We start from the raw sequence: 13,357 nt of genomic DNA on the forward strand, positions 1-13,357 counted from the left end.
ACAAAGAATTTTTATATAAAGATTGCATTGCAAGACAACAAAAAAGGATACCATTCAAACAGTCTCAATCAACCCTTTTCTTTCAGTTGTGGTTGACTGTGTGTGCTGGGTCGACGAGTCTTCTTAGGCTGAACTTGTTGCCACTCTTTCCTCTGTGGCAAAGGACCACCGTTGGTCTCTGAGCTTGATTGTTCCTGAGTAGCCTGTGTTTTCACCCCTTCTGGGGTTGGAATGTCTAATTCTGTGCATATCTTTGGGATGTCTTCCAGTGAAGAACATGAGTATCTTTTTCCTTGCCTTAGGATTATTAGGTGGAAGGGGAATCCCCATCTGTAAGGGATGTTCATCTTTCGAAGTGATAAGGTGAACGGTTTAAATTCCTTTCTTTTGGCAAGGGTCCTTTGGGAGAGATCTGCGTAGAATTGTAGTTCTGCATTCTCATATTTTATGGGTTGTTTCTCCCGAGCCTGCTTCATAATATCTTCCTTTTCCTTGAAGTTTGTAATGCGGACAATCACGTCTCTTGGGGGCTGCGAGTCCAAGGGTCTTGGCCTCAGAGCCCTATGAGCTCTATCAATGTCTATTTTTGCAGGAGGCTCTGTTTGCTTTAAGAAATTAAAGAGGTCTTGTAGATATTGATCTAGGTCGGTAGTCGGGATAGCTTCGGGAATGCCCCTTATTCTAATGTTGTGCCTTCTGCCTCTATTCTCTGCGTCGTCCATATTTTCTTCCAAGTCATGGATCTCCCCGTGCTGTTTAAGAATAATGTTGTGAAGGTCTGTTATTGCTGAGGCATGAGCATCCTGTGTACTCTCCACTGCTTCTACCCTGTGTCCGATCTCTCCCATTTCCCTTTTAAGATCACTGATTTCCTCTTTAATGCACTGCTTTACTTGTGAGATTAAGGTAGAAAAGTCTTTTTTTGAAGGGAGAGATTCAAACAGAGCTTTTGGTATTGTGATAGTGTCAGTTATAGTCTCCGTGTCAGATTCTGACGAAGAAGATGCAGCGAGTGATTCAGGGTCCTCTGTAATACTGGTAGCAGCAGCTTGATTTTCTACTGATTTAAAGTAGCTGTTAACAGATGGAGTTGTGTGGCCACGTGGCTTGGGGCCTAAACCCTTTTTGCTAAGCTTTTTGGGTGACATGATTGAATCTTGTGTGCTCAGTTGCTCTGCTCAGATCTTGCCTAATTGCTTTTAAATGAAATCTTTAGGAACTGCAGGTGTATGCTTATTAGTGAGTCTCCGGAATAATTAAAGGCAGGTCAGGTGCAGAATAAGGAAAAATATATGTAGAAAAAGGCCACTATGCTGATGACTTTCCCTTTATTCCTGTTTTGTGCTGTAGGGAGATGAAGGCCTTGTCTGTGCAGTTTGATTATAGCATAGGCTCAAAAGCGTGAGGCCACCAGACCCCTATCATTTTTCTGTTGTAGGCTAATTCTTGAGATTTATGCTCCTTCACGTGGGCTCATGAGTGTGCGTGCTTTGTGTATCCTCCCTTTTGTCTCTACTAATAATAAAATTGGCCAGCCATCGAGGGAAGGGGGGGATTAGAGGGGTTTATATCCCAGAAATGTATAAATGATACTGCTTTCCCCGTTCTTCACCTCTGAAGCGCTAGGGGAGGTAATCTTTATGAAGCGCGGCCTACTGCGCCCCTTCTCAGTGCAGCATGAGCGATAAAATGGGCTGCGTGATAATTGCTTTTTACAGACCCTTGCGTGTTATCTCACAGATAGCAATTTTTCAGACTGTCTTACCGCTGACCCGTTGAGGCATGTGGTTGCAGGGCCCGGTGTGCAGCGTGGTTGTGCTCCAGAACGGACATACTGGCGTGGGTGGAGTGCGCCTCAGGCACTGTTCACATCGCTCCGGGATACCGATGACTCACAATTCAGCCGAATTCAGGAGCTGTGCTTATTGTGCTATGGTCTTACGCACTTGTGACTCCTTTGTTGTCGCTGGGCTTGATTTTAATCGCCTCTCAGCCAGATTGGGCACAGGAGCTCTAGTAAGCCGCGGCCATCTTCCTGGCTGGCTAGCTCCGCCCTCCAGCGTAAGTGATATTTTGTGCTCAACTCGTAATCTGACCTTTGGTTGGCCTGGGAGAATTTTGTACAAGTGTATGTGCTTTTCTTGATGGAAAGGGAGGGCATATTTTATCGCTGGGCAAGCGCCTTAGAGTTTTTATGTAAATATTTAACTGTTTATTTGGTAATGTTGTAGCTATATTTTTATTGTGTATTTATTATAGAAAGCTGCAACCTTTATAACCATTTTCTTGGTGTCTATGAATTTGAGTGGAATTTATGGGGGGTCAAGAACTGTAGCATTTCTAACAAAAACATGGTAAAGTGACATTAAACATCTTGTCATTACAAGACATTTCTGTGTTGTTGTAGAATAACATATCAGCCAAGTCTATCAAGCTTTAAAATAAATTATCATCCTTTTTATTGCAATTGCTTTTCAAAAGCAAAAGCCCACTCACCATTTGCCTTATTTGAAGCAACCAATTCCATCTTGAGATTATAGACAATAAGTCTAGCCACAGTCATAATGGATCATATGCAATTTTTTTGTAGTTGTTATCAGTTACAGCCAATTAGGGAAATATATAAAGCAGGTTTAGCCTTGGGAAGTTGTAGGGTGCCTTTCAAGTTCTGAGAATTAGAAAATACACAATTTTCAAAGCTAAATTACCAGAAAACGGTTAAAAAAAAAATGAAACTATATTGCAAAGTTGTTTCATTAAGATTGATTAACATTTATACAAGCATTTGAGATTTCTATGGGTGAAAAAATTATTCGTCAGAAAGTTTTGCTATGTATTTTTCACAACATTCAGTTTGGCTGAATATTGTCCATGTGTGCATTTGTTTTGGCATCATATTCAGTTTAGATTTATTACTGTTATTTACAATGGGAAAAACAAATATATACAACTCATTTTAAAAAAAATTCTTACATTATAGAATCTGAACAATTAAATGAAAATGTATTTTAACAGAATGTATAATTGGCTGATTGAATTGGAGCCAATAAATAGCTCACTGAGGTACACAATTGTACGCTCCAATAACTCTAGTCAAAGTGATTACAAATAGCTGAGTTAGCTGACCTTATGCTAGGTTAAGTCTTGATTTGACAAGCCTGTATGGCTAAAGTCACGATTTAGCATTAGTTCATGACTGGCTGTCCCTAACATCAAACATTAGTAATACTATGGCAGGATTAGACAGGTGATGATGGACACATGAAGGGTCAGACCCTTGTACATCATTAAAAACAAAAGAGCTCATTAGCCAGACGATATAGCTCCTTCCCCCTTTTCCTGTCCTTCCTGCACTTATTTTTGGCGCCAAACAGCACAAATGGATGTACAAATCAGTTTGGCCAAGCAATCAATCATTCTTTATCTTTTATGCCCAATGATAATTTAGCTGTTATGTTATCGTCCAAATTGACAAATTGGCTTTATTTGAATACATTTGTATTTGTCTGAAGCCAAATGCACATCTCCAATAAATACTGTCCCTTTAAATGCCACATGAGATCTGAAAGAAACAAAATGTAATATAATTAAATATTTTTCACATACCAACAAAAAAAATCAGACACACCCCTATAGTTGACATTATCAACAGTATCATTGATCACATCATATCAAAGATTATTCCTTTGTAATGAAATAAAAAAACAATCAGCAGCCTTACTCAGAATAGTTACCCACTATTTTTGTCTCCTGACTTATGGTGATATTGTTATGATATTTATCAAGACTTGAAAATCATATCCCTAAAGAACTTACAGGTATATATAAAACTAGCTGTCTCACTGAACAAGTCACATTGTCCTAAATGGGCAGCATCTCATCATTAAACACTATCATGCTCTCCATGTCATTATAATTAACCAAAACTCCAATTATTAATCATATTATTTATTAAAACTGCATATTGCCAAGAGAAATTAAGGTTGTACCAAAACAATTTCATATTTATCACCCACAATGTGGTCTGTGTACATATCAGCTCAGAATCTCACAAGGTACATTTCCATCATATCACAGCTCTAGTACTAACAAAACAACTCACCAGCCTTTATTATTCCTCATATAACAGCAAATAAGTACCAAAATACCAATCCAATGCAACTAATATGCATGCAAAATAAAATCTGACTACCTCGCTTATGCTTTGCTGTAGAGTTACTTTAATTGTATTGTTGTACTATTTGCATTCTCATAAGCAACACACAAGACAATTTAAAGGATATGAAAATTAATTTTCCTCAATAATTTGTCCCTTATGACTTTTATGGAAGACTATTTTACATATTTATTGTACTTTTTATATTTATCTAAAGACAAGACCAAGCAAAATTAATTCAAAACAACCCAATCTCTCTTTTCTTCTAATAGAGTTCATAGGAAGCTTCCACTGAAGTTTGACATTTCTAATCTAACAAGCATTTAAAAAAAACATAACCTGCAATATTAACAATTTTTGTTCAAAGTTACGTGTCTTTTCTGCCTCTTTTCAAAGGATATTTGACAAAGTAACAATTTATTTTTCAAAGGTATAAAAAATATTTTCCTTCCTGCAGTGCTTGATTTACATTTGCAAAAGATAAACTGTAAACCCATGGGGGCCGATCTATCAAGCTCTGTTTCTTCAGACTCGCCAGAAACAGCAGTTATGAAGCAGCGGTCACAAAGACATCGCCGGAAATCAACCCAATCGAGTGTGATCGGGTTGATTGACACCTCCCTGCTGGCGGCCCATTGGCCGCGAGTCTGCAGGGGGCGGCATTGCACCAGCAGCTCTTGTGAGCTGCTAGTGCAATGCTGAATACGGAGAGCAGGCGGACAGACATCACCGGAAATCAACCAAATCGAGTATGATGGGGTTGATTGACACCTCCCTGCTGGCGCCGCGAGTCTGCAGGGGGCGGCGTTGCACCAGCGTATTGCTCTCCACATTTAGCGAGGTCTGGCGGACCTGATCCACACTGTCGGATCAGGTCCGCCAGACTTTGTTAAATAGAGGCCATGGTCTACAAATGGGGGATGTATAGTGTTCCTACAGTTGCAACAGCGCCTAAAAAAAACATTAACTCAAGGCCATGTTTTCAAGTACTTTAAAATATCAGATTCTTCTTCAAAACTACAGTAAATACAACCTAGAATAGTTGCATATTTTAATAGAATTATCTTGCTCAACAAATTCCACAAAAGTTTTTTAAGGCTCTGTCATTTTTCTTCTCTGTATCTGCAGATGCTATTCAGAATTGTAAAGCACATATTTACATAAGAATACCTTTCATGACATTGTTCAAGTCATACATTTTTTGTGCACATAAATCAAAACAAAACCTTTCAGACTACTAACAAATATTAGTATTTTCCACAGCATAAAAAAGAACTATCTTTCTATGCACCACAGAGCTACAATAAATATAACACGACTGACCAATGAAAAATTCCAATTTCTTTTTTTGTGCTGAAAAACAAAAGAAAAAAGAAACAGATTAGGAATGTTTGCAGAAACACAGAATCATAAAGAGTAACTGCGTTTTATTTATTGTTCTGAATTACAATTACTCTGTATAAAGCTAAGAAGTCTTGATAGATTGATGGTTTTACATTGTCTTGTACCACAATTTATTTAACCCTATCTTTGCTAAGAAATGTCACGCCTCTGTGAAAAGAGCTTTTAGTCTTTTTTTGTTTTAACTGAATGTATTTTAATAATATTCTTTTCTGTGCTTCCCTCCACAAAGATCAAGGCGTAGCTTTACCACAAAAAGTGCAAACAAGATCACTTGTAACTAATGTTGCTAATGATGAGCGGAAAACTGAAACACCCACTCATAATAAAAATCTATGGTTAATTATGAAAGTGCGAGCGGACATGATATGATGTAGCGTATCATGTCTGCCGCACATCGATAAATGCCGACAGCATACGCTGTCAGCTTTTATCATTGCACAAGCTGTTCTTGTGAACTGCTTGTGCAATGCCACCCCGTGCAGATTGGCCGCTAGCAGGTGGTGTCAATCAGCCCGATAGTATAGGATCGGGCGGATTGATCTCCGCAGTCTCAGAGCAGGCGGACAAGTTATTTAACAGCAGTCTTTAGACTGCTGCTTCATAACTGCTGTTTGCGGGGAGCCTGAAGGCTCGTGAGAAAACAGGGGCATCAAGCTCCATTCGGAGCTTGATAATTCGGCCTCATGCACTCAATTGATAATCACATTAACACGGGAAATATTTACCAACATGAAATTCATTAATATGAAATTTACTTTCAAATCTAGTAAGTTGCACTAGAATGATAATAATGCAGAGTGGGGAAACTTTACTTTTAACTTTATTGATAGCATGCAGATGTTTGTAATATATTTATGGTTGCAGTTGTAGCAGTTTCATAATACTACTGTTAATGTAAAATACTCTCCACCTGTAATCTATACCCAAACATTTTGTTCAGGAGACCAAGGAATTGTAGGAGATAAACACATGCGCACACACACGCACACACACATATATACAGGGAGTGCAGAATTATTAGGCAAGTTGTATTTTTGAGGATTAATTTTATTATTGAACAACAACCATGTTCTCAATGAACCCAAAAAACTCATTAATATCAAAGCTGAATAGTTTTGGAAGTAGTTTTTAGTTTGTTTTTAGTTATAGCTATTTTAGGGGGATATCTGTGTGTGCAGGTGACTATTACTGTGCATAATTATTAGGCAACTTAACAAAAAACAAATATATACCCATTTCAATTATTTATTTTTACCAGTGAAACCAATATAACATCTCAACATTCACAAATATACATTTCTGACATTCAAAAACAAAACAAAAACAAATCAGTGACCAATATAGCCACCTTTCTTTGCAAGGACACTCAAAATCCTGCCATCCATGGATTCTGTCAGTGTTTTGATCTGTTCACCATCAACATTGCGTGCAGCAGCAACAACAGCCTCCCAGACACTGTTCAGAGAGGTGTACTGTTTTCCCTCCTTGTAAATCTCACATTTGATGATGGACCACAGGTTCTCAATAGGGTTCAGATCAGGTGAACAAGGAGGCCATGTCATTAAATTTTCTTCTTTTATACTCTTTCTTGCCAGCCACGCTGTGGAGTACTTGGACGCGTGTGATTAGGCATTGTCCTGCATGAAAATCATGTTTTTCTTGAAGGATGCAGACTTCTTCCTGTACCACTGCTTGAAGAAGGTGTCTTCCAGAAACTGGCAGTAGGACTGGGAGTTGAGCTTGACTCCATCCTCAACCCGAAAAGGCCCCACAAGCTCATCTTTGATGATACCAGCCCAAACCAGTACTCTACCTCCACCTTGCTGGCGTCTGAGTCGGACTGGAGCTCTCTGCCCTTTACTAATCCAGCCACGGGCCCATCCATCTGGCCCATCAAGACTCACTCTCATTTCATCAGTCCATAAAACCTTAGAAAAATCAGTCTTGAGATATTTCTTGGCCCAGTCTTGACGTTTCAGCTTGTGTGTCTTGTTCAATGGTGGTCGTCTTTCAGCCTTTCTTACCTTGGCCATGTCTCTGAGTATTGCACACCTTGTGCTTTTGGGCACTCCAGTGATGTTGCAGCTCTGAAATATGGCCAAACTGGTGGCAAGTGGCATCTTGGCAGCTGCACGCTTGACTTTTCTCAGTTCATGGGCAGTTATTTTGCGCCTTGGTTTTTCCACACGCTTCTTACGACCCTGTTGACTATTTTGAATGAAACGCTTGATTGTTCGATGATCACGCTTCAGAAGCTTTGCAATTTTAAGAGTGCTGCATCCCTCTGCAAGATATCTCACTATTTTTGACTTTTCTGAGCCTGTCAAGTCCTTCTTTTGACCCATTTTGCCAAAGGAAAGGAAGTTGCCTAATAATTATGCACACCTGATATAGGGTGTTGATGTCATTAGACCACACCCCTTCTCATTACAGAGATGCACATCACCTAATATGCTTAATTGGTAGTAGGCTTTCGAGCCTATACAGCTTGGAGTAAGACAACATGCATAAAGAGGATGATGTGGTCAAAATACTCATTTGCCTAATAATTCTGCACTCCCTGTATATATATATATATATATATATATATAATATATATATATATATATATATATATATATATATATATATCTCAACAGATAGATAGATAGATAGAAAGAGAGACAGAGAGACAGGTGATAGATCGATAGATAGATAGATAGATAGATAGATAGATAGACACAATAATAAAAAGGTGGCACTTCTACAAAAGAAAAAATAATAAAAATATGAAAACGACAAATTCAGAAAGTATGCTTAGGGTTAATTCCCCTCTAGTAAGGGAATATAATAATTATAATCTTGATATAGAGTAGCCCCAGACCACAAAAAAAACAAATGTAAATATACAAAATGTATTAAAAAATGTACTGTAAATTAAAACATTATAGAACTAACATAACTCTGTTATAAAAAGACTTGGAGTCAATCTGTATTATAGAACTATAAAATCTATGGCAAATGATGGTTACTTGCAATGTGATTGTAGTTCCCAAAACGTTTTAACTGCACAGAGAGGTGGTCACCAGTTTGGCTTATTTGTGGCAAGAAACAATCTCACCCTGTTAGCAGATGAGTCCTGCTTTAGAAATTTCCTTATTGTATCACTTTGCAGTCCCAGTGTGATAAGTGATTCCCAAATACCTTAAGCAAACTTTCAGCCTGGCCGGCTCCTGCTGTGCATACGGATTTGCGCCTGACATCACACTTAGGCGACATGCATTTCGTGCTACACCCTCCAACATGGCCTGTACATAAATTAATCAAATTTAGTAACTGAAAAAGGAAGATACAATTACATTTTGGTTTACTGTTGCATCATTTTTCAATTAATGCAGAAAATAAGTACATATAAAATATATAGGGCCAGATTACAAGTGGTACGTTATTTAGCATTTTCGCTCACACGCAAACACCGCTGGAAGTAAACTTTTAAAGCGTGCATGTTATTGTGCGTATTACAAGTTGAAAGTAAATTGTTTGCGAGCAAAAAATGATAAGCGCTAACTTCAGGACTTTGGATATCAAGACCGCATTAACTTCTTCTCTCCAAATATCTAACACTTATTGCTGGCGAGCTAACACGACACTGTGTTAGACCTACAGCACTTAACCAGAAGGTAGTTAGGAATACTTTATATTCCAATCTTCTTCACATAGAAGAAAAACTTATTTTTAAATCTCTCTCTCTCTCATGCAAAACATTTTCCAACTGCTGTTTTGAGATCTTTCCACAGGCACTCTGTGGGGTTTAGATCTGGACTCATTGCTGGCCAGTTTAGTACTCTCCAGCACTTTGTCTTAAGCAATTTCTGGGTGCTTTTTGACTTGTGTTTTGGGTCATTGTTCTGCTATAAGACCCATGACCTCTGACGGAGACCCAACTTTCTGACATTGGGCCCTACATTGCACCACAGAATTATTTGGTAGTCTTCAGATTTCATAATGCCATGTACACAGTCAAGTCATCCAGTGCCTGAAACAGCAAAGTAACCCCAAAACATCAGTGAACCTCCATCATGTTTGACTGTAGGGACTGTATTATTTTCCTTAAAAGCCTCATTTCTTTTTCTGAAAACAGTAGAATGATGGGCTTTACCAAAAAGCTGTAATTTTGTTTTGTCTACAGCACATTCTCCCAACAGGATTTTGGCTTCCTCAGGTAAGTTTTGGCAAACTCCAATCTGGCTTTTTTTTATGTTTCTGTATCAGAAGTGGGGTCCTCCTAGGTCTCCTACCATAGCGTCCCTTTTCATTCAGATGGTGACGTATAGTGCGAGCTGACACATTTGTCTCCTGTGCCTGAAGGTAAGCTTGAATTTGTCTGGAAGTTGATCAAGGTTCTTTATCCACCATTTGAACACTCCTTCGTTGCAATCTTTGATCAATTTTTCTCTTTCGTCCAAGTCCAGGGAGATTAGCTACAGTGACATGGGCTGTAAACTTCTTAACAATGTTGCCCACAGTGGACACAGGAACATTAAGATCTCTCGAGATGGACTTTTTTTTTTAAACAATTTTTTATTGCAGTTTCAAGGAAAAGTAATATACAGAATTTGCCCATCAACAATAATTACATCAGAGCATGATATACATTGATGTCACACGAAGATTATCCAATAAAACAGAACAAAGGTTGCAGCTCCACATATCAAATCTATGTTCTTATATAGGAAGTTGTATAGGTAATAATACAAGTATTTGACTAGGAAGAGATAGGAGCTACCACCAAGGGGTATAAAAAAATATGTATTGGTTTAATGCTTTTGTATGAAGAAAATGGTATCTACAGTGTGAGATAAGCCTGTATAAATGATATCACATTTCATGTCTTGATAAAGTAAAAGAAAAGGGTTTGGGTTTAACAAAATGGAACTTCAGTTTATGTTATATTAAATGGCAGATAATCCCCACATCTACAGTGGGGATACTCTATGACCTTCTAATCCAATGATAACAAGATGGGGGGAGTTGGCTTTTGTGATGGCCACTCTTGAGCCATAGTGTATAGGGGAGAGGAGAGAGATCAGCGGGCGAGAGCCACTCAAATTATAGGGGAAGATGGAGGAGGAGGGGCGGAGCCTTCTATAATAGGACTGTAGATTAGCCAGGGGAGTGGGAAGAGGGTAAATGGTATGAATAGAGGGGTGGTTATTTCTAAAGGTAGATATTAGTGGCAAGGTAGAAAGACTATTTGTTATTTAACCTAGAGCTACACAATGTATTACCTAGTCTAGACGCTCAATCAGGGCTATAACTAATGTAGGACAGTAAGGAAAATATATCGCTTAATACAAATACTTAAGCATAATACACAGTCATAACAATGGTAATAAAACAGTGAAACAAAACGTGACTGTCTCCAAATAAGTAATAGATATGTAGACTAAACATTATAAACATCCATGAGGCTGTGTGTATAAGTTCGGCCCTTTCAGGACTGGCTACATAATAAAGGCTGGTTATAAGTAATTATGGCATCTTGAAATATACTAACAGGTGATTTTGAGGTGCAAATAGTACCTTAAGATATGCCTGGGTTACTGCATGCAACAATGTCAGATAAAGATATATAGGATTAGCTAATGATGTGTGAGCAGTTGCACCCTATACTATAAAATATATTTGTCCCCAAGCAGCTATATGAGGCAGTAGTAAGATAATAGGAAATAAATTCACTTGGAGTTGGGGCAGATGATATTTTGAACCCTGATATGCAAGCTGTAATTAATCATCAATGTGTCACTAGAGGATTAGTTTAGCTAGGCAAATATAGCTATGCATAGGGATGGATGTAAACAATTTTAACTAAACCTTTTAACTCAGATAAAGAGAGCTGCCAAACGATGGTAAACATGTTCAGGTAACTAGTAATATTAGACTAATGCTAGGTATAATAAGCATAACACGAGAATATTTGTTAGGCTCATGAAACAGGGTATGATTCCCCAATACTCAGAATATTAGACCGTCATTTAGGGTACCATTTGTTTCAAGATAAAGATCTAGTTAAGTTCAACAGTGAGAATAATGTAGCTAGACAATATAGATAAACACAACCCCTAGTTGCATAAATACTGTCTAGGGGTACGGATGTTTTACCCAACTCCTGCTTTCCTGATGTGTGTGTGTATGTCTCCACTGAGTCTTGATTAAATATGCGGTCAGTGTTCCGTAATGTTTGGGATGTCCCTCTATGAGTCCTAAGGCAATGTGGTGTCAGTTCTGTGATTGTCGGGTACAAATGTGCCCAACTATGGTAGAATAGTGGCTGTCTTCTTTTGTTGTAGTTTGTTCCGTGTATCCTTCTGGTTAGCTCTCTCCTTCTTAGGACATAGGATTATGCTGCCATTTATTTTCAGTGTTTGAGAGTTATAAGGTCTTGTAACCTGTTGCTGCATCTCACAGCCTATGGGTAAATCTGCAATGTGCTCGGGTTGCAGGCCTACTATGATTTCTAGAACCAAGTGCTCCAGGGGTTTCGTTAGGCTCATACCCTCTTTGCAGGATGTACTTAGCTGAAGTTGTACAACTCATGGCAAGTGGTCCACAGCAGAGCTCATCCAGGACTTCAGACAAGGCATCGGAGCTGATAGCTTGCGAGACTGCAATGTGAGCTGTAATGGAGGAGGTTGTAGCTGTGCTTTGTGGCGTGTCCACCAGGTCTGCCTGGTATCTGTCACAGCGCTCCCAGGAGAGAGCAGGTATAATTGTGCAACCTGCAAAAAACGACTCTATGTCGCTGCCTGGGGTAGAGTTGTTCTCCCTGCACAAGTGGCAGTCAGCTCCATAATTAGTGATCCGATGTTCTCACACGTGTCCAAAGATGGCCGCTACTGTGTCTTCGCTGCCAAGAGCAGAACGAAGATATTGGAGCTCTCATTCCCTTCTAGGACTTCTCCAAAGTCCGGGTTTGTTGGCAGAACTCCCTGGTCACTCTAACTTGCAATGTGTTGGTGGTATATCATGCCGAGCGGTCGAATTGATAAAGTTATATGTGTGTATCTCAGGAGCTGTAGAAAAGTACGACTGCTCGACTTCTAGGCTAGCTCCGCCCCCCCCAGATGGACTTTTAACCTTGAGATTGTCCATGCTTTTCCACAATTTTAGTTGTCAAATCCTCAGACAATTCTTTACTGCTCTTTCTCTTCTTCATGCTCAGTGTGGCACACAGAGACACACAACAGAAAGGTTGAGAAAATTTTTCACCATTTTAACTGGTTGTCGGAGTGATTTCTATATTGTCAACACCTATTAATTGATACAGGTGAGTTTAATTACAAATTACAGGAGCATCACAAACTTGGAAAGCAACTATTTAAAACAATTTTGAGAAGGTGCCAATAATTTTGTCCAGTCCATTTTTGGAGTTTTGCGTGGAATTTGTCAGATTTGGCTTTTTTCTCCCCACTTTTTTGTCATACCAATACCAACAAAAGAAATAAACATGAAAATGCCTAAACATTTGTAATTACAACAATTTTCTGGGCGAAGTGGTGTATTATCTGACAGAAATGCAGGGGTGCCAATATTTTTGGCCATGACTGTATACATATATATATTATATTTTATATATATATATATATATATGTGTGTGTGTGTGTGTGTGTGTGTGTGATCTTGTCATATACCATATACTTTTAACCCTTATAAATATTTTTATTAATATTAATAAAAATTATTTTATTAGATAGTTTATATATGAGTGTAACATTTTTTTTGTATTTATTAATTTTGTGTTTGGTGCACATTTTTACT

The sequence above is a fragment of the Bombina bombina genome, chromosome 4, assembly GCF_027579735.1.
Source record: "Bombina bombina isolate aBomBom1 chromosome 4, aBomBom1.pri, whole genome shotgun sequence".
Taxonomy (NCBI): Eukaryota; Metazoa; Chordata; class Amphibia; order Anura; family Bombinatoridae; genus Bombina; species Bombina bombina.